We start from the raw sequence: 22,933 nt of genomic DNA on the forward strand, positions 1-22,933 counted from the left end.
TGGAAGAGTTCCAAAGCATTGTTAAACATCAGCGGAATTTCGAAAACAATGGAAGAGTTCCAAAAGCATTGTTAAACATCAGCGGAATTCCAAGAACAATGGAAGAGTTCCAAAGCATTGCTAAACATGAGCGGATTTCCGAGAAAAATGGAAGAGTTCCAAAGCATTGTTAAACATCATCGGAATTCTGAGAACAATGGAAGAGTTGCAATGCATTGTTAAACATTAGCGGAATTCTGAGAACAATGGAAGAGTTCTAAAGCATTTTCACACTTCAGCAGAATTGCGAGAACAATGGAAGAGTTCCAAAGCATTGTTAAACTTCAGCGGAAGTTCGAGAAAAATGGAAGAGTTCCAAAGCATTGTTAAACTACAGCAGAATTCCTTGAACAATGGAAGAGTTGCAATGCATTGTTAAACATTAGCGGAATTCTGAGAACAATGGAAGAGTTAGAAATGAAATATTAAACATCAGCGGAATTCTGAGAACAATGGAAGAATTCCAAAGCATTTTTAAACTTCAGCAGAATTCCGAGAACAATGGAAGAGCTCCAAAGCATCTTTAAACTTCAGCAGAATTTGGTGAACAATCTAAGAGATCCAAAGGATTGTAAAACATCAGCGGAATTCCGAGAACAATGGAAGAGTTCCAAAGCATTTTTAAACTTCAGCGGAATTCCGAGAACAATGGAAGAGTTCCAAAGCTTTTTTAAACTTCAGCAGAATTCCGAGAACAATGGAAGAGTTCCGAAGCATTGTTAAACTACACCGGAATTCCTTGAACAATGGAAGAGTTTCAAAGCATTGTTAAACATCAGCGAAATTCCGAGAGCAATGGAAGAGCTCCAAAGCATCTTTAAACTTCAGCAGAATTTGGTGAACAATCTAAGAGATCCAAAGGATTGTTAAACATCAGCGGAATTACGAGAACAATGGAAGAGTTCCAAAGCATTTTTAAACTTCAGCAGAATTTGGTGAACAATCGAAGAGATCCAAAGGATTGTAAAACATCAGCGGAATTCCGAGAACAATGGAAGAGTTCCAAATGAAATATTAAACATCAACAGAATTCTGAGAACAATGGAAGAATTCCAAAGCATTTTTAAACTTCAGCAGAATTCCGAGAACAATGGAAGAGTTCCAAAGCATTGTTAAACTACAGCGGAATTCCTTGACAATGGAAGAGTTTCAAAGCATTGTTAAACATCAGCGAAATTCCGAGAACAATGGAAGAGCTCCAAAGCATCTTTAAACTTCAGCAGAATTTGGTGAACAATCTAAGAGATCCAAAGGATTGTTAAACATCAGCGGAATTACGAGAACAATGAAAGAGTTCCAAAGCATTTTTAAACTTCAGCGGAATTCCGAGAACAATGGAAGAGTTCCAAAGCTTTTTTAAACTTCAGCGGAATTCCGAGTACAATGGAAGAGTTCCAAAGCATTTTTAAACATCAGTGGAATTCTGAGAACAATGGAAGAGTTCCAAAGCATTTTTCAACTTCAGCGGAAATCTGAGAACATTGGAAGAGTTCCAAAGCATTGTTAAACATCAGCGGAATTTCGAAAACAATGGAGGAGTTCCAAAAGCATTGTTAAACATCAGCGGAATTCCAAGAACAATGGAAGAGTTCCAAAGCATTGCTAAACATGAGCGGATTTCCGAGAAAAATGGAAGAGTTCCAAAGCATTGTTAAACATCATCGGAATTCTGAGAACAATGGAAGAGTTGCAATGCATTGTTAAACATTAGCGGAATTCTGAGAACAATGGAAGAGTTCTAAAGCATTTTCACACTTCAGCAGAATTGCGAGAACAATGGAATAGTTCCAAAGCATTGTTAAACTTCAGCGGAATTTCGAGAACAATGGAAGAGTTCCAAAGCATTGTTAAACTACAGCGGAATTCCTTGAACAATGGAAGAGTTGCAATGCATTGTTAAACATTGGCGGAATTCTGAGAACAATGGAAGAATTCCAAAGCATTTTTAAACTTCAGCAGAATTCCGAGAACAATGGAAGAGTTCCAAAGCATTGTTAAACTACAGCGGAATTCCTTGACAATGGAAGAGTTTCAAAGCATTGTTAAACATCAGCGAAATTCCGAGAACAATGGAAGAGCTCCAAAGCATCTTTAAACTTCAGCAGAATTTGGTGAACAATCTAAGAGATCCAAAGGATTGTTAAACATCAGCGGAATTCCGAGAACAATGGAAGAGTTCCAAAGCATTCTTAAACTTCAGCGGAATTCCGAGAACAATGGAAGAGTTCCAAAGCTTTTTTAAACTTCAGCGGAATTCCGAGTACAATGGAAGAGTTCCAAAGCATTTTTAAACATCAGTGGAATTCTGAGAACAATGGAAGAGTTCCAAAGCATTTTTCAACTTCAGCGAAAATCTGAGAACATTGGAAGAGTTCCAAAGCATCTTTAAACTTCAGCAGAATTTGGTGAACAATCTAAGAGATCCAAAGGATTGTAAAACATCAGCGGAATTCCGAGAACAATGGAAGAGTTCCAAAGCATTTTTAAACTTCAGCGGAATTCCGAGAACAATGGAAGAGTTCCAAAGCTTTTTTAAACTTCAGCAGAATTCCGAGAAGAATGGAAGAGTTCCAAAGCATTGTTAAACTACACCGGAATTCCTTGAACAATGGAAGAGTTTCAAAGCATTGTTAAACATCAGCGGAATTCCGAGAACAATGGAAGAGTTCCAAAGCATCTTTAAACTTCAGCAGAATTTGGTGAACAATCTAAGAGATCCAAAGGATTGTTAAACATCAGCGGAATTCCGAGAACAATGGAAGAGTTCCAAAGCATTTTTAAACTTCAGCGGAATTCCGAGAACAATGGAAGAGTTCCAAAGCTTTTTTAAACTTCAGCGGCATTCCGAGTAGAATGGAATAGTTCCAAAGCATTTTTAAACATCAGTGGAATTCTGAGAACATTGGAAGAGTTCCAAAGCATTTTTCAACTTCAGCAGAATTCTGAGAACACTGGAAGAGTTCCAAAGCATTGTTAAACATCAGCGGAATTTCAAAAACAATGGAAGAGTTCCAAAAGCATTGTTAAACATCAGCGGAATTCCAAGAACAATGGAAGAGTTCCAAAGCATTGATAAACATCAGCGGATTTCCGAGAAAAATAGAAGAGTTCCAAAGCATTGTTAAACATTATCGGAATTCTGAGAACAATGGAAGAGTTGCAATGCATTGTTAAACATTAGCGGAATTCTGAGAACAATGGAAGAGTTCTAAAGCATTTTCACACTTCAGCAGAATTGTGAGAACAATGGAATAGTTCCAAAGCATTGTTAAACTTCAGCGGAATTTCGAGAACAATGGAAGAGTTCCAAAGCATTGTTAAACTACAGCGGAATTCCTTGAACAATGGAAGAGTTGCAATGCATTGTTAAACATTAGCGGAATTCTGAGAACAATGGAAGAATTCCATAGCATTTTTAAACTTCAGCAGAATTCCGAGAACAATGGAAGAGTTCCAAAGCATTGTTAAACTACAGCGGAATTCCTTGAACATTGGAAGAGTTTCAAAGCATTGTTAAACATGAGCGGATTTCCGAGAAAAATGGAAGAGTTCCAAAGCATTGTTAAACATCATCGGAATTCTGAGAACAATGGAAGAGTTGCAATGCATTGTTAAACATTAGCGGAATTCTGAGAACATTGGAAGAGTTCTAAAGCATGTTCACACTTCAGCAGAATTCCGAGAACAATGGAAGAGTTCCAAAGCATTGTTAAACTTCAGCGGAATTTCTAGAACAATGGATGAATTCCAAAGCATTGTTAAACTACAGCGGAATTCCTTGAACAATGGAAGAGTTGTAATGCATTGTTAAACATTAGCGGAATACTGAGAACAATGGAAGAGTTCCAAATGAAATATTAAACATCAGCGGAATTCTGAGAACAAAGGAAGAGTTCCAAAGCATTTTTAAACTTCAGCAGAATTCCGAGAACAATGGAAGAGTTCCAAAGCATTGTTAAACTTCACCGGAATTCCTTGAACAATGGAAGAGTTTCAAAGCATTGTTAAACATCAGCGGAATTCCGAGAACAATGGAAGAGTTCCAAAGCATCTTTAAACTTCAGCAGAATTTGGTGAACAATCTAAGAGATCCAAAGGATTGTTAAACATCAGCGGAATTCCGAGAACAATGGAAGAGTTCCAAAGCATTTTTAAACTTCAGCGGAATTCCGAGAACAATGGAAGAGTTCCAAAGCTTTTTTAAACTTCAGCGGCATTCCGAGTAGAATGGAAGAGTTCCAAAGCATTTTTAAACATCAGTGGAAATCTGAGAACAATGGAAGAGTTCCAAAGCATTTTTCAACTTCACCAGAATTCTGAGAACATTGGAAGAGTTCCAAAGCATTGTTAAACATCAGCGGAATTTCAAAAACAATTGAAGAGTTCCAAAAGCATTGTTAAACATCAGCGGAAATCCAAGAACAATGGAAGAGTTCCAAAGCATTGCTAAACATCAGCGGAATTCCGAGAACAATAGAAGAGTTCCAAAGCATTGTTAAACATCATCGGAATTCTGAGAACAATGGAAGAGTTGCAATGCATTGTTAAACATTAGTGGAATTCTGAGAACAATGGAAGAGTTCTAAAGCATTTTCACACTTCAGCAGAATTGTGAGAATAATGGAATAGTTCCAAAGCATTGTTAAACTTCAGCGGAATTTCGAGAACAATGGAAGAGTTCCAAAGCATTGTTAAACTACAGCGGAATTCCTTGAACAATGGAAGAGTTGCAATGCATTGTTAAACTTTAGCGGAATTCTGAGAACAATGGAAGAATTCCATAGCATTTTTAAACTTCAGCAGAATTCCGAGAACAATGGAAGAGTTCCAAAGCATTGTTAAACTACAGAGGAATTCCTTGACAATGGAAGAGTTTCAAAGCATTGTTAAACATCAGCGGAATTCCGAGAACAATAGAAGAGCTCCAAAGCATCTTTAAACTTCAGCAGAATTTGGTGAACAATCTAGGAGATCCAAAGGATTGTTAAACATCAGCGGAATTCCGAGAACAATGGAAGAGTTCCAAAGCATTATTAAACTTCAGCGGAATTCCGAGAACAATGGAAGAGTTCCAAAGCATTTTTAAACATCAGCGGAATTCTGAGAACAATGGAAGAGTTCCAAAGCATTGTTAAACTACAGCGGAATTCCTTGAACAATGGAAGAGTTGCAATGCATTGTTAAACATTAGCGGAATTCTGAGAACAATGGAAGAGTTCCAAATGAAATATTAAACATCAGCGGAATTCTGAGAACAATGGAAGAGTTCCAAAGCTTTTTTAAACTTCAGCGGAATTCCGAGTACAATGGAAGAGTTCCAAAGCATTTTTAAACATCAGCGGAATTCTGAGAACAATGGAAGAGTTTCAAAGCATTGTTAAACTACAGCGGAATTCCTTGAACAATGGAAGAGTTCCAAAGCATTGTTAAACATCATCGGAATTCTGAGAACAATGGAAGAGTTGCAATGCATTGTTAAACATTAGTGGAATTCTGAGAACAATGGAAGAGTGCTAAAGCATTTCCACACTTCCGCAGAATTGTGAGAACAATGGAATAGTTCCAAAGCATTGTTAAACTTCAGCGGAATTTCGAGAACAATGGAAGAGTTCCAAAGCATTGTTAAACTACAGCGGAATTCCTTGAACAATGGAAGAGTTGCAATGCATTGTTAAACATTAGCGGAATTCTGAGAACAATGGAAGAGTTCCAAATGAAATATTAAACATCAACGGAATTCTGAGAACAAAGGAAGAGTTCCAAAGCATTTTTAAACTTCAGCAGAATTCCGAGAACAATGGAAGAGTTCCAAAGCATTGTTAAACTTCACCGGAATTCCTTGAACAATGGAAGAGTTTCAAAGCATTGTTAAACATCAGCGGAATTCCGAGAACAATGGAAGAGTTCCAAAGCATCTTTAAACTTCAGCAGAATTTGGTGAACAATCTAAGAGATCCAAAGGATTGTTAAACATCAGCGGAATTCCGAGAACAATGGAAGAGTTCCAAAGCATTTTTAAACTTCAGCGGAATTCCGAGAACAATGGAAGAGTTCCAAAGCTTTTTTAAACTTCAGCGGCATTCCGAGTAGAATGGAAGAGTTCCAAAGCATTTTTAAACATCAGTGGAAATCTGAGAACAATGGAAGAGTTCCAAAGCATTTTTCAACTTCACCAGAATTCTGAGAACATTGGAAGAGTTCCAAAGCATTGTTAAACATCAGCGGAATTTCAAAAACAATTGAAGAGTTCCAAAAGCATTGTTAAACATCAGCAGAAATCCAAGAACAATGGAAGAGTTCCAAAGCATTGCTAAACATGAGCGGATTTCCGAGAAAAATAGAAGAGTTCCAAAGCATTGTTAAACATCATCGGAATTCTGAGAACAATGGAAGAGTTGCAATGCATTGTTAAACATTAGTGGAATTCTGAGAACAATGGAAGAGTTCTAAAGCATTTTCACACTTCAGCAGAATTGTGAGAACAATGGAATAGTTCCAAAGCATTGTTAAACTTCAGCGGAATTTCGAGAACAATGGAAGAGTTCCAAAGCATTGTTAAACTACAGCGGAATTCCTTGAACAATGGAAGAGTTGCAATGCATTGTTAAACTTTAGCGGAATTCTGAGAACAATGGAAGAATTCCATAGCATTTTTAAACTTCAGCAGAATTCCGAGAACAATGGAAGAGTTCCAAAGCATTGTTAAACTACAGAGGAATTCCTTGACAATGGAAGAGTTTCAAAGCATTGTTAAACATCAGCGGAATTCCGAGAACAATAGAAGAGCTCCAAAGCATCTTTAAACTTCAGCAGAATTTGGTGAACAATCTAGGAGATCCAAAGGATTGTTAAACATCAGCGGAATTCTGAGAACAATGGAAGAGTTCCAAAGCACTTTTAAACTTCAGCAGAATTCCGAGAACAATGGAAGAGTTCCAAAGCTTTTTTAAACTTCAGCGGAATTCCGAGTACAATGGAAGAGTTCCAAAGCATTTTTAAACATCAGCGGAATTCTGAGAACAATGGAAGAGTTCCAAAGCATTGTTAAACTACAGCGGAATTCCTTGAACAATGGAAGAGTTGCAATGCATTGTTAAACATTAGCGGAATTCTGAGAACAATGGAAGAGTTCCAAATGAAATATTAAACATCAGCGGAATTCTGAGAACAATGGAAGAGTTCCAAAGCTTTTTTAAACTTCAGCGGAATTCCGAGTACAATGGAAGAGTTCCAAAGCATTTTTAAACATCAGCGGAATTCTGAGAACAATGGAAGAGTTCCAAAGCATTGTTAAACTACAGCGGAATTCCTTGAACAATGGAAGAGTTTCAAAGCATTGTTAAACATCAGCTGAATTCCGAGAAAAATAGAAGAGTTCCAAAGCATTGTTAAACATCATCGGAATTCTGAGAACAATGGAAGAGTTGCAATGCATTGTTAAACATTAGTGGAATTCTGAGAACAATGGAAGAGTTCTAAAGCATTTCCACACTTCCGCAGAATTGTGAGAACAATGGAATAGTTCCAAAGCATTGTTAAACTTCAGCGGAATTTCGAGAACAATGGAAGAGTTCCAAAGCATTGTTAAACTACAGCGGAATTCCTTGAACAATGGAAGAGTTGCAATGCATTGTTAAACATTAGCGGAATTCTGAGAACAATGGAAGAGTTCCAATTGAAATATTAAACATCAACAGAATTCTGAGAACAATGGAAGAATTCCAAAGCATTTTTAAACTTCAGCAGAATTCCGAGAACAATGGAAGAGTTCCAAAGCATTGTTAAACTACAGCGGAATTCCTTGACAATGGAAGAGTTTCAAAGCATTGTTAAACATCAGCGAAATTCCGAGAACAATGGAAGAGCTCCAAAGCATCTTTAAACTTCAGCAGAATTTGGTGAACAATCTAAGAGATCCAAAGGATTGTTAAACATCAGCGGAATTCCGAGAACAATGGAAGAGTTCCAAAGCATTTTTAAACTTCAGCGGAATTCCGAGAACAATGGAAGAGTTCCAAAGCTTTTTTAAACTTCAGCGGAATTCCGAGTACAATGGAAGAGTTCCAAAGCATTTTTAAACATCAGTGGAATTCTGAGAACAATGGAAGAGTTCCAAAGCATTTTTCAACTTCAGCGGAAAACTGAGAACATTGGAAGAGTTCCAAAGCATTGTTAAACATCAGCGGAATTTCAAAAACAATGGAAGAGTTCCAAAAGCATTGTTAAACATCAGCGGAATTCCAAGAACAATGGAAGAGTTCCAAAGCATTGCTAAACATGAGCGGATTTCCGAGAAAAATGGAAGAGTTCCAAAGCATTGTTAAACATCATCGGAATTCTGAGAACAATGGAAGAGTTGCAATGCATTGTTAAACATTAGCGGAATTCTGAGAACAATGGAAGAGTTCTAAAGCATTTTCACACTTCAGCAGAATTGCGAGAACAATGGAAGAGTTGCAATGCATTGTTAAACATTGGCGGAATTCTGAGAACAATGGAAGAATTCCAAAGCATTTTTAAACTTCAGCAGAATTCCGAGAACAATGGAAGAGTTCCAAAGCATTGTTAAACTACAGAGGAATTCCTTGACAATGGAAGAGTTTCAAAGCATTGTTAAACATCAGCGGAATTCCGAGAACAATGGAAGAGCTCCAAAGCATCTTTAAACTTCAGCAGAATTTGGTGAATAATCTAAGAGATCCAAAGGATTGTTAAACATCAGCGGAATTCCGAGAACAATGGAAGAGTTCCAAAGCACTTTTAAACTTCAGCAGAATTCCGAGAACAATGGAAGAGTTCCAAAGCTTTTTTAAACTTCAGCGGAATTCCGAGTACAATGGAAGAGTTCCAAAGCATTTTTAAACATCAGCGGAATTCTGAGAACAATTTAAGAATTCCAAAGCATTTTTAAACTTCAGCAGAATTCCGAGAACAATGGAAGAGTTCCAAAGCATTGTTAAACTACATCGGAATTCCTTGAACAATGGAAGAGTTTCAAAGCATTGTTAAACATCAGCTGAATTCCGAGAACAATGGAAGAGTTCCAAAGCATTGCTAAACATCAGCGGATTTCCGAGAAAAATAGAAGAGTTCCAAAGCATTGTTAAACATTATCGAAATTCTGAGAACAATGGAAGAGTTGCAATGCATTGTTAAACATTAGCGGAATTCTGAGAACAATGGAAGAGTTCTAAAGCATTTTCACACTTCAGCAGAATTTGGTGAACAATCTAAGAGATCCAAAGGATTGTTAAACATCAGCGGAATTCTGAGAACAATGGAAGAGTTCCAAAGCACTTTTAAACTTCAGCAGAATTCCGAGAACAATGGAAGAGTTCCAAAGCTTTTTTAAACTTCAGCGGAATTCCGAGTACAATGGAAGAGTTCCAAAGCATTTTTAAACATCAGCGGAATTCTGAGAACAATGGAAGAGTTCCAAAGCATTGATAAACTACAGCGGAATTCTTTGAACAATGGAAAAGTTTCAAAGCATTGTTAAACATCAGCTGAATTCCGAGAACAATGGAAGAGTTCCAAAGCATCTTTAAACTTCAGCAGAATTTGGTGAACAATCTAAGAGATCCAAAGGATTGTTAAACATCAGCGGAATTTTGAAAACAATGGAAGAGTTCCAAAAGCATTGTTAAACATCAGCGGAATTCCAAGAACAATGGAAGAGTTCCAAAGCATTGCTAAACATCAGCGGATTTCCGAGAAAAATAGAAGAGTTCCAAAGCATTGTTAAACATCATCGGAATTCTGAGAACAATGGAAGAGTTGCAATGCATTGTTAAACATTGGCGGAATTCTGAGAACAATGGAAGAATTCCAAATCATTTTTAAACTTCAGCAGAATTCCGAGAACAATGGAAGAGTTCCAAAGCATTGTTAAACTACAGAGGAATTCCTTGACAATGGAAGAGTTTCAAAGCATTGTTAAACATCAGCGGAATTCCGAGAACAATGGAAGAGCTCCAAAGCATCTTTAAACTTCAGCAGAATTTGGTGAACAATCTAGGAGATCCAAAGGATTGTTAAACATCAGCGGAATTCCGAGAACAATGGAAGAGTTCCAAAGCACTTTTAAACTTCAGCAGAATTCCGAGAACAATGGAAGAGTTCCAAAGCTTTTTTAAACTTCAGCGGAATTCCGAGTACAATGGAAGAGTTCCAAAGCATTTTTAAACATCAGCGGAATTCTGAGAACAATGGAAGAATTCCAAAGCATTTTTAAACTACAGCGGAATTCCTTGAACAATGGAAGAGTTGCAATGCATTGTTAAACATTAGCGGAATTCTGAGAACAATGGAAGAGTTCCAAATGAAATATTAAACATCAGCGGAATTCTGAGAACAATGGAAGAATTCTAAAGCATTTTTAAACTTCAGCAGAATTCCGAGAACAATGGAAGAGTTCCAAAGCATTGTTAAACTACATCGGAATTCCTTGAACAATGGAAGAGTTTCAAAGCATTGTTAAACATCAGCTGAATTCCGAGAACAATGGAAGAGTTCCAAAGCATCTTTAAACTTCAGCAGAATTTGGTGAACAATCTAAGAGATCCAAAGGATTGTTAAACATCAACGGAATTCCGAGAACAATGGAAGAGTTCCAAAGCTTTTTTAAACTTCAGCGGAATTCCGAGTACAATGGAAGAGTTCCAAAACATTTTTCATCTTCAGCGGAATTCTGAGAACATTGGAAGAGTTCCAAAGCATTGTTAAACATCAGCGGAATTCCAAGAACAATGGAAGAGTTCCAAAGCATTGCTAAACATCAGCGGATTTCCGAGAAAAATAGAAGAGTTCCAAAGCATTGTTAAACATTATCGGAATTCTGAGAACAATGGAAGAGTTGCAATGCATTGTTAAACATTAGCGGAATTCTGAGAACAATGGAAGAGTTCTAAAGCATTTTCACACTTCAGCAGAATTGTGAGAACAATGGAATAGTTCCAAAGCATTGCTAAACTTCAGCGGAATTTCGAGAACAATGGAAGAGTTCCAAAGCATTGTTAAACTACAGCGGAATTCCTTGAACAATGGAAGAGTTGCAATGCATTGTTAAACATTAGCGGAATTCTGAGAACAATGGAAGAATTCCATAGCATTTTTAAACTTCAGCAGAATTCCGAGAACAATGGAAGAGTTCCAAAGCATTGTTAAACTACAGCGGAATTCCTTGAACATTGGAAGAGTTTCAAAGCATTGTTAAACATGAGCGGATTTCCGAGAAAAATGGAAGAGTTCCAAAGCATTGTTAAACATCATCGGAATTCTGAGAACAATGGAAGAGTTGCAATGCATTGTTAAACATTAGCGGAATTCTGAGAACATTGGAAGAGTTCTAAAGCATGTTCACACTTCAGCAGAATTCCGAGAACAATGGAAGAGTTCCAAAGCATTGTTAAACTACAGCGGAATTCCTTGAACATTGGAAGAGTTTCAAAGCATTGTTAAACATGAGCGGATTTCCGAGAAAAATGGAAGAGTTCCAAAGCATTGTTAAACATCATCGGAATTCTGAGAACAATGGAAGAGTTGCAATGCATTGTTAAACATTAGCGGAATTCTGAGAACAATGGAAGAGTTCCAAATGAAATATTAAACATCAGCGGAATTCTGAGAACAATGGAAGAGTTCCAAAGCTTTTTTAAACTTCAGCGGAATTCCGAGTACAATGGAAGAGTTCCAAAGCATTTTTAAATATCAGCGGAATTCTGAGAACAATGGAAGAGTTCCAAAGCATTGTTAAACTACAGCGGAATTCCTTGAACAATGGAAGAGTTTCAAAGCATTGTTAAACATCAGCTGAATTCCGAGAACAATGGAAGAGTTCCAAAGCATCTTTAAACTTCAGCAGAATTTGGTGAACAATCTAAGAGATCCAAAGGATTGTTAAACATCAGCGGAATTTTGAAAACAATGGAAGAGTTCCAAAAGCATTGTTAAACATCAGCGGAATTCCAAGAACAATGGAAGAGTTCCAAAGCATTGCTAAACATCAGCGGATTTCCGAGAAAAATAGAAGAGTTCCAAAGCATTGTTAAACATCATCGGAATTCTGAGAACAATGGAAGAGTTGCAATGCATTGTTAAACATTAGTGGAATTCTGAGAACAATGGAAGAGTTCTAAAGCATTTTCACACTTCCGCAGAATTGTGAGAACAATGGAATAGTTCCAAAGAATTGTTAAACTTCAGCGGAATTTCGAGAACAATGGAAGAGTTCCAAAGCATTGTTAAACTACAGCGGAATTCCTTGAACAATGGAAGAGTTGCAATGCATTGTTAAACATTAGCGGAATTCTGAGAACAATGGAAGAGTTCCAAATGAAATATTAAACATCAACAGAATTCTGAGAACAATGGAAGAATTCCAAAGCATTTTTAAACTTCAGCAGAATTCCGAGAACAATGGAAGAGTTCCAAAGCATTGTTAAACTACAGCGGAATTCCTTGACAATGGAAGAGTTTCAAAGCATTGTTAAACATCAGCGAAATTCCGAGAACAATGGAAGAGCTCCAAAGCATCTTTAAACTTCAGCAGAATTTGGTGAACAATCTAAGAGATCCAAAGGATTGTTAAACATCAGCGGAATTCCGAGAACAATGGAAGAGTTCCAAAGCATTTTTAAACTTCAGCGGAATTCCGAGAACAATGGAAGAGTTCCAAAGCTTTTTTAAACTTCAGCGGAATTCCGAGTACAATGGAAGAGTTCCAAAGCATTTTTAAACATCAGTGGAATTCTGAGAACAATGGAAGAGTTCCAAAGCATTTTTCAACTTCAGCGGAAATCTGACAACATTGGAAGAGTTCCAAAGCATTGTTAAACATCAGCGGAATTTCGAAAACAATGGAAGAGTTCCAAAAGCATTGTTAAACATCAGCGGAATTCCAAGAACAATGGAAGAGTTCCAAAGCATTGCTAAACATGAGCGGATTTCCGAGAAAAATGGAAGAGTTCCAAAGCATTGTTAAACATCATCGGAATTCTGAGAACAATGGAAGAGTTGCAATGCATTGTTAAACATTAGCGGAATTCTGAGAACAATGGAAGAGTTCTAAAGCATTTTCACACTTCAGCAGAATTGCGAGAACAATGGAATAGTTCCAAAGCATTTTTAAACTTCAGCAGAATTCCGAGAACAATGGAAGAGTTCCAAAGCATTGTTAAACTACACTGGAATTCCTTGAACAATGGAAGAGTTTCAAAGCATTGTTAAACATCAGCGGAATTCCGAGAACAATGGAAGAGTTCCAAAGCATCTTTAAACTTCAGCAGAATTTGGTGAACAATCTAAGAGATCCAAAGGATTGTTAAACATCAGCGGAATTCCGAGAACAATGGAAGAGTTCCAAAGCATTTTTAAACTTCAGCGGAATTCCGAGAACAATGGAAGAGTTCCAAAGCTGTTTTAAACTTCAGCGGCATTCCGAGTAGAATGGAAGAGTTCCAAAGCATTTTTAAACATCAGTGGAATTCTGAGAACAATGGAAGAGTTCCAAAGCATTTTTCAACTTCACCAGAATTCTGAGAACATTGGAAGAGTTCCAAAGCATTGTTAAACATCAGCGGAATTTCAAAAACAATGGAAGAGTTCCAAAAGCATTGTTAAACATCAGCGGAATTCCAAGAACAATGGAAGAGTTCCAAAGCATTGCTAAACATCAGCGGATTTCCGAGAAAAATAGAATAGTTCCAAAGCATTGTTAAACATCATCGGAATTCTGAGAACAATGGAAGAGTTGCAATGCATTGTTAAACATTAGCGGAATTCTGAGAACAATGGAAGAGTTCTAAAGCATTTTCACACTTCCGCAGAATTGTGAGAACAATGGAATAGTTCCAAAGCATTGTTAAACTTCAGCGGAATTTCGAGAACAATGGAAGAGTTCCAAAGCATTGTTAAACTACAGCGGAATACCTTGAACAATGGAAGAGTTGCAATGCATTGTTAAACATTGGCGGAATTCTGAGAACAATGGAAGAATTCCAAAGCATTTTAAAACTTCAGCAGAATTCCGAGAACAATGGAAGATTTCCAAAGCATTGTTAAACTACAGAGGAATTCCTTGACAATGGAAGAGTTTCAAAGCATTGTTAAACATCAGCGGAATTCCGAGAACAATGGAAGAGCTCCAAAGCATCTTTAAACTTCAGCAGAATTTGGTGAACAATCTAAGAGATCCAAAAGATTGTTAAACATCAGCGGAATTCCGAGAACAATGGAAGAGTTCCAAAGCACTTTTAAACTTCAGCAGAATTCCGAGAACAATGTAAGAGTTCCAAAGCATTGTTAAACATCAGCGGATTTCCGAGAAAAATGGAAGAGTTCCAAAGCATTGTTAAACATCATCGGAATTCTGAGAACAATGGAAGAGTTGCAATGCATTGTTAAACATTAGCGGAATTCTGAGAACATTGGAAGAGTTCTAAAGCATGTTCACACTTCAGCAGAATTCCGAGAACAATGGAAGAGTTCCAAAGCATTGTTAAACTTCAGCGGAATTTCTAGAACAATGGATGAGTTCCAAAGCATTGTTAAACTACAGCGGAATTCCTTGAACAATGGAAGAGTTGTAATGCATTGTTAAACATTAGCGGAATACTGAGAACAATGGAAGAGTTCCAAATGAAATATTAAACATCAGCGGAATTCTGAGAACAATGGAAGAATTCCAAAGCATTTTTAAACTTCAGCAGAATTCCGAGAACAATGGAAGAGTTCCAAAGCATTGTTAAACTACAGCGGAATTCCTTGACAATGGAAGAGTTTCAAAGCATTGTTAAACATCAGCGAAATTCCGAGAACAATGGAAGAGCTCCAAAGCATCTTTAAACTTCAGCAGAATTTGGTGAACAATCTAAGAGATCCAAAGGATTGTTAAACATCAGCGGAATTCCGAGAACAATGGAAGAGTTCCAAAGCATTTTTAAACTTCAGCGGAATTCCGAGAACAATGGAAGAGTTCCAAAGCTTTTTTAAACTTCAGCGGAATTCCGAGTACAATGGAAGAGTTCCAAAGCATTTTTAAACATCAGTGGAATTCTGAGAACAATGGAAGAGTTCCAAAGCATTTTTCAACTTCAGCGGAAATCTGACAACATTGGAAGAGTTCCAAAGCATTGTTAAACATCAGCGGAATTTCGAAAACAATGGAGGAGTTCCAAAAGCATTGTTAAACATCAGCGGAATTCCAAGAACAATGGAAGAGTTCCAAAGCATTGCTAAACATGAGCGGATTTCCGAGAAAAATGGAAGAGTTCCAAAGCATTGTTAAACATCATCGGAATTCTGAGAACAATGGAAGAGTTGCAATGCATTGTTAAACATTAGCGGAATTCTGAGAACAATGGAAGAGTTCTAAAGCATTTTCACACTTCAGCAGAATTGCGAGAACAATGGAATAGTTCCAAAGCATTGTTAAACTTCAGCGGAATTTCGAGAACAATGGAAGAGTTCCAAAGCATTGTTAAACTACAGCGGAATTCCGAGAACAATGGAAGAGTTGCAATGCATTGTTAAACATTGGCGGAATTCTGAGAACAATGGAAGAATTCCAAAGCATTTTTAAACTTCAGCAGAATTCCGAGAACAATGGAAGAGTTCCAAAGCATTGTTAAACTACAGCGGAATTCCTTGAACAATGGAAGAGTTGCAATGCATTGTTAAACATTAGCGGAATTCTGAGAACAATGGAAGAGTTCCAAATGAAATATTAAACATCAGCGGAATTCTGAGAACAATGGAAGAGTTCCAAAGCTTTTTTAAACTTCAGCGGAATTCCGAGTACAATGGAAGAGTTCCAAAGCATTTTTAAACATCAGCGGAATTCTGAGAACAATGGAAGAGTTCCAAAGCATTGTTAAACTACAGCGGAATTCCTTGAACAATGGAAGAGTTTCAAAGCATTGTTAAACATCAGCTGAATTCCGAGAACAATGGAAGAGTTCCAAAGCATCTTTAAACTTCAGCAGAATTTGGTGAACAATCTAAGAGATCCAAAGGATTGTTAAACATCAGCGGAATTTTGAAAACAATGGAAGAGTTCCAAAAGCATTGTTAAACATCAGCGGAATTCCAAGAACAATGGAAGAGTTCCAAAGCATTGCTAAACATCAGCGGATTTCCGAGAAAAATAGAAGAGTTCCAAAGCATTGTTAAACATCATCGGAATTCTGAGAACAATGGAAGAGTTGCAATGCATTGTTAAACATTAGTGGAATTCTGAGAACAATGGAAGAGTTCTAAAGCATTTTCCCACTTCCGCAGAATTGTGAGAACAATGGAATAGTTCCAAAGAATTGTTAAACTTCAGCGGAATTTCGAGAACAATGGAAGAGTTCCAAAGCATTGTTAAACTACAGCGGAATTCCTTGAACAATGGAAGAGTTGCAATGATTTGTTAAACATTAGCGGAATTCTGAGAACAATGGAAGAGTTCCAAATGAAATATTAAACATCAACAGAATTCTGAGAACAATGGAAGAATTCCAAAGCATTTTTAAACTTCAGCAGAATTCCGAGAACAATGGAAGAGTTCCAAAGCATTGTTAAACTACAGCGGAATTCCTTGACAATGGAAGAGTTTCAAAGCATTGTTAAACATCAGCGAAATTCCGAGAACAATGGAAGAGCTCCAAAGCATCTTTAAACTTCAGCAGAATTTGGTGAACAATCTAAGAGATCCAAAGGATTGTTAAACATCAGCGGAATTCCGAGAACAATGGAAGAGTTCCAAAGCATTTTTAAACTTCAGCGGAATTCCGAGAACAATGGAAGAGTTCCAAAGCTTTTTTAAACTTCAGCGGAATTCCGAGTACAATGGAAGAGTTCCAAAGCATTTTTAAACATCAGTGGAATTCTGAGAACAATGGAAGAGTTCCAAAGCATTTTTCAACTTCAGCGGAAATCTGAGAACATTGGAAGAGTTCCAAAGCATTGTTAAACATCAGCGGAATTTCGAAAACAATGGAAGAGTTCCAAAAGCATTGTTAAACATCAGCGGAATTCCAAGAACAATGGAAGAGTTCCAAAGCATTGCTAAACATGAGCGGATTTCCGAGAAAAATGGAAGAGTTCCAAAGCATTGTTAAACATCATCGGAATTCTGAGAACAATGGAAGAGTTGCAATGCATTGTTAAACATTAGCGGAATTCTGAGAACAATGGAAGAGTTCTAAAGCATTTTCACACTTCAGCAGAATTGCGAGAACAATGGAATAGTTCCAAAGCATTGTTAAACTTCAGCGGAATTTCGAGAACAATGGAAGAGTTCCAAAGCATTGTTAAACTACAGCGGAATTCCTTGACAATGGAAGAGTTTCAAAGCATTGTTAAACATCAGCGAAATTCCGAGAACAATGGAAGAGCTCCAAAGCATCTTTAAACTTCAGCAGAATTTGGTGAACAATCTAAGAGATCCAAAGGATTGTTAAACATCAGCGGAATTCCGAGAACAATGGAAGAGTTCCAAAGCATTTTTAAACTTCAGCGGAATTCCGAGAACAATGGAAGAGTTCCAAAGCTTTTTTAAACTTCAGCGGAATTCCGAGTACAATGGAAGAGTTCCAAAGCATTTTTAAACATCAGTGGAATTCTGAGAACAATGGAAGAGTTCCAAAGCATTTTTCAACTTCAGCGAAAATCTGAGAACATTGGAAGAGTTCCAAAGCATTGTTAAACATCAGCGGAATTTCGAAAACAATGGAAGAGTTCCAAAAGCATTGTTAAACATCAGCGGAATTCCAAGAACAATGGAAGAGTTCCAAAGCATTGCTAAACATGAGCGGATTTCCGAGAAAAATGGAAGAGTTCCAAAGCATTGTTAAACATCATCGGAATTCTGAGAACAATGGAAGAGTTGCAATGCATTGTTAAACATTAGCGGAATTCTGAGAACAATGGAAGAGTTCTAAAGCATTTTCACACTTCAGCAGAATTGCGAGAACAATGGAAGAGTTCCAAAGCATTGTTAAACTTCAGCGGAAGTTCGAGAAAAATGGAAGAGTTCCAAAGCATTGTTAAACTACAGCAGAATTCCTTGAACAATGGAAGAGTTGCAATGCATTGTTAAACATTAGCGGAATTCTGAGAACAATGGAAGAGTTAGAAATGAAATATTAAACATCAGCGGAATTCTGAGAACAATGGAAGAATTCCAAAGCATTTTTAAACTTCAGCAGAATTCCGAGAACAATGGAAGAGCTCCAAAGCATCTTTAAACTTCAGCAGAATTTGGTGAACAATCTAAGAGATCCAAAGGATTGTAAAACATCAGCGGAATTCCGAGAACAATGGAAGAGTTCCAAAGCATTTTTAAACTTCAGCGGAATTCCGAGAACAATGGAAGAGTTCCAAAGCTTTTTTAAACTTCAGCAGAATTCCGAGAACAATGGAAGAGTTCCGAAGCATTGTTAAACTACACCGGAATTCCTTGAACAATGGAAGAGTTTCAAAGCATTGTTAAACATCAGCGAAATTCCGAGAACAATGGAAGAGCTCCAAAGCATCTTTAAACTTCAGCAGAATTTGGTGAACAATCTAAGAGATCCAAAGGATTGTTAAACATCAGCGGAATTACGAGAACAATGGAAGAGTTCCAAAGCATTTTTAAACTTCAGCAGAATTTGGTGAACAATCTAAGAGATCCAAAGGATTGTAAAACATCAGCGGAATTCCGAGAACAATGGAAGAGTTCCAAATGAAATATTAAACATCAACAGAATTCTGAGAACAATGGAAGAATTCCAAAGCATTTTTAAACTTCAGCAGAATTCCGAGAACAATGGAAGAGTTCCAAAGCATTGTTAAACTACAGCGGAATTCCTTGACAATGGAAGAGTTTCAAAGCATTGTTAAACATCAGCGAAATTCCGAGAACAATGGAAGAGCTCCAAAGCATCTTTAAACTTCAGCAGAATTTGGTGAACAATCTAAGAGATCCAAAGGATTGTTAAACATCAGCGGAATTACGAGAACAATGAAAGAGTTCCAAAGCATTTTTAAACTTCAGCGGAATTCCGAGAACAATGGAAGAGTTCCAAAGCTTTTTTAAACTTCAGCGGAATTCCGAGTACAATGGAAGAGTTCCAAAGCATTTTTAAACATCAGTGGAATTCTGAGAACAATGGAAGAGTTCCAAAGCATTTTTCAACTTCAGCGGAAAACTGAGAACATTGGAAGAGTTCCAAAGCATTGTTAAACATCAGCGGAATTTCGAAAACAATGGAGGAGTTCCAAAAGCATTGTTAAACATCAGCGGAATTCCAAGAACAATGGAAGAGTTCCAAAGCATTGCTAAACATGAGCGGATTTCCGAGAAAAATGGAAGAGTTCCAAAGCATTGTTAAACATCATCGGAATTCTGAGAACAATGGAAGAGTTGCAATGCATTGTTAAACATTAGCGGAATTCTGAGAACAATGGAAGAGTTCTAAAGCATTTTCACACTTCAGCAGAATTGCGAGAACAATGGAATAGTTCCAAAGCATTGTTAAACTTCAGCGGAATTTCGAGAACAATGGAAGAGTTCCAAAGCATTGTTAAACTACAGCGGAATTCCTTGAACAATGGAAGAGTTGCAATGCATTGTTAAACATTGGCGGAATTCTGAGAACAATGGAAGAATTCCAAAGCATTTTTAAACTTCAGCAGAATTCCGAGAACAATGGAAGAGTTCCAAAGCATTGTTAAACTACAGCGGAATTCCTTGACAATGGAAGAGTTTCAAAGCATTGTTAAACATCAGCGAAATTCCGAGAACAATGGAAGAGCTCCAAAGCATCTTTAAACTTCAGCAGAATTTGGTGAACAATCTAAGAGATCCAAAGGATTGTTAAACATCAGCGGAATTCCGAGAACAATGGAAGAGTTCCAAAGCATTTTTAAACTTCAGCGGAATTCCGAGAACAATGGAAGAGTTCCAAAGCTTTTTTAAACTTCAGCGGAATTCCGAGTACAATGGAAGAGTTCCAAAGCATTTTTAAACATCAGTGGAATTCTGAGAACAATGGAAGAGTTCCAAAGCATTTTTCAACTTCAGCGAAAATCTGAGAACATTGGAAGAGTTCCAAAGCATTGTTAAACATCAGCGGAATTTCGAAAACAATGGAAGAGTTCCAAAAGCATTGTTAAACATCAGCGGAATTCCAAGAACAATGGAAGAGTTCCAAAGCATTGCTAAACATGAGCGGATTTCCGAGAAAAATGGAAGAGTTCCAAAGCATTGTTAAACATCATCGGAATTCTGAGAACAATGGAAGAGTTGCAATGCATTGTTAAACATTAGCGGAATTCTGAGAACAATGGAAGAGTTCTAAAGCATTTTCACACTTCAGCAGAAGTGCGAGAACAATGGAATAGTTCCAAAGCATTGTTAAACTTCAGCGGAATTTCGAGAACAATGGAAGAGTTTCAAAGCATTGTTAAACTACAGCGGAATTCCTTGAACAATGGAAGAGTTGCAATGCATTGTTAAACATTGGCGGAATTCTGAGAATAATGGAAGAATTCCAAAGCATTTTTAAACTTCAGCAGAATTCCGAGAACAATGGAAGAGTTCCAAAGCATTGTTAAACTACAGAGGAATTCCTTGACAATGGAAGAGTTTCAAAGCATTGTTAAACATCAGCGGAATTCCGAGAACAATGGAAGAGCTCCAAAGCATCTTTAAACTTCAGCTGAATTTGGTGAACAATCTAAGAGATCCAAAGGATTGTTAAACATCAGCGGAATTCCGAGAACAATGGAAGAGTTCCAAAGCACTTTTAAACTTCAGCAGAATTCCGAGAACAATGGAAGAGTTCCAAAGCTTTTTTAAACTTCAGCGGAATTCCGAGTACAATGGAAGAGTTCCAAAGCATTTTTAAACATCAGCGGAATTCTGAGAACAATGGAAGAATTCCAAAGCATTTTTAAACTTCAGCAGAATTCCGAGAACAATGGAAGAGTTCCAAAGCATTGTTAAACTACAGCGGAATTCCTTGAACAATGGAAGAGTTGCAATGCATTGTTAGACATTAGCGGAATTCTGAGAACAATGGAAGAGTTCCAAATGAAATATTAAACATCAGCGGAATTCTGAGAACAATGGAAGAATTCCAAAGCATTTTTAAACTTCAGCAGAATTCCGAGAACAATGGAAGAGTTCCAAAGCATTGTTAAACTACATCGGAATTCCTTGAACAATGGAAGAGTTTCAAAGCATTGTTAAACATCAGCTGAATTCCGAGAACAATGGAAGAGTTCCAAAGCATCTTTAAACTTCAGCAGAATTTGGTGAACAATCAAAGAGATCCAAAGGATTGTTAAACATCAACGGAATTCCGAGAACAATGGAAGAGTTCCAAAGCTTTTTTAAACTTCAGCGGAATTCCGAGTACAATGGAAGAGTTCCAAAGCATTTTTCATCTTCAGCGGAATTCTGAGAACATTGGAAGAGTTCCAAAGCATTGTTAAACATCAGCGGAATTTTGAAAACAATGGAAGACTTCCAAAAGCATTGTTAAACATCAGCGGAATTCCAAGAACAATGGAAGAGTTCCAAAGCATTGCTAAACATCAGCGGATTTCCGAGAAAAATGGAAGAGTTCCAAAGCATTGTTAAACATCATCGGAATTCTGAGAACAATGGAAGAGTTGCAATGCATTGTTAAACATTAGCGGAATTCTGAGAACAATGGAAGAGTTCTAAAGCATTTTCACACTTCAGCAGAATTGCGAGAACAATGGAAGAGTTCCAAAGCATTGTTAAACTTCAGCGGAAGTTCGAGAAAAATGGAAGAGTTCCAAAGCATTGTTAAACTACAGCAGAATTCCTTGAACAATGGAAGAGTTGCAATGCATTGTTAAACATTAGCGGAATTCTGAGAACAATGGAAGAGTTAGAAATGAAATATTAAACATCAGCGGAATTCTGAGAACAATGGAAGAATTCCAAAGCATTTTTAAACTTCAGCAGAATTCCGAGAACAATGGAAGAGCTCCAAAGCATCTTTAAACTTCAGCAGAATTTGGTGAACAATCTAAGAGATCCAAAGGATTGTAAAACATCAGCGGAATTCCGAGAACAATGGAAGAGTTCCAAAGCATTTTTAAACTTCAGCGGAATTCCGAGAACAATGGAAGAGTTCCAAAGCTTTTTTAAACTTCAGCAGAATTCCGAGAACAATGGAAGAGTTCCGAAGCATTGTTAAACTACACCGGAATTCCTTGAACAATGGAAGAGTTTCAAAGCATTGTTAAACATCAGCGAAATTCCGAGAACAATGGAAGAGCTCCAAAGCATCTTTAAACTTCAGCAGAATTTGGTGAACAATCTAAGAGATCCAAAGGATTGTTAAACATCAGCGGAATTACGATAACAATGGAAGAGTTCCAAAGCATTTTTAAACTTCAGCAGAATTTGGTGAACAATCTAAGAAATCCAAAGGATTGTAAAACATCAGCGGAATTCCGAGAACAATGGAAGAGTTCCAAATGAAATATTAAACATCAACAGAATTCTGAGAACAATGGAAGAATTCCAAAGCATTTTTAAACTTCAGCAGAATTCCGAGAACAATGGAAGAGTTCCAAAGCATTGTTAAACTACAGCGGAATTCCTTGACAATGGAAGAGTTTCAAAGCATTGTTAAACATCAGCGAAATTCCGAGAACAATGGAAGAGCTCCAAAGCATCTTTAAACTTCAGCAGAATTTGGTGAACAATCTAAGAGATCCAAAGGATTGTTAAACATCAGCGGAATTACGAGAACAATGAAAGAGTTCCAAAGCATTTTTAAACTTCAGCGGAATTCCGAGTACAATGGAAGAGTTCCAAAGCATTTTTAAACATCAGTGGAATTCTGAGAACAATGGAAGAGTTCCAAAGCATTTTTCAACTTCA

The sequence above is a fragment of the Phyllobates terribilis genome, unplaced genomic scaffold (genome assembly GCF_046119375.1).
Source record: "Phyllobates terribilis strain yellow unplaced genomic scaffold, ASM4611937v1 Scaffold_1__5_contigs__length_1240528914, whole genome shotgun sequence".
Lineage (NCBI taxonomy): Eukaryota > Metazoa > Chordata > Amphibia > Anura > Dendrobatidae > Phyllobates > Phyllobates terribilis.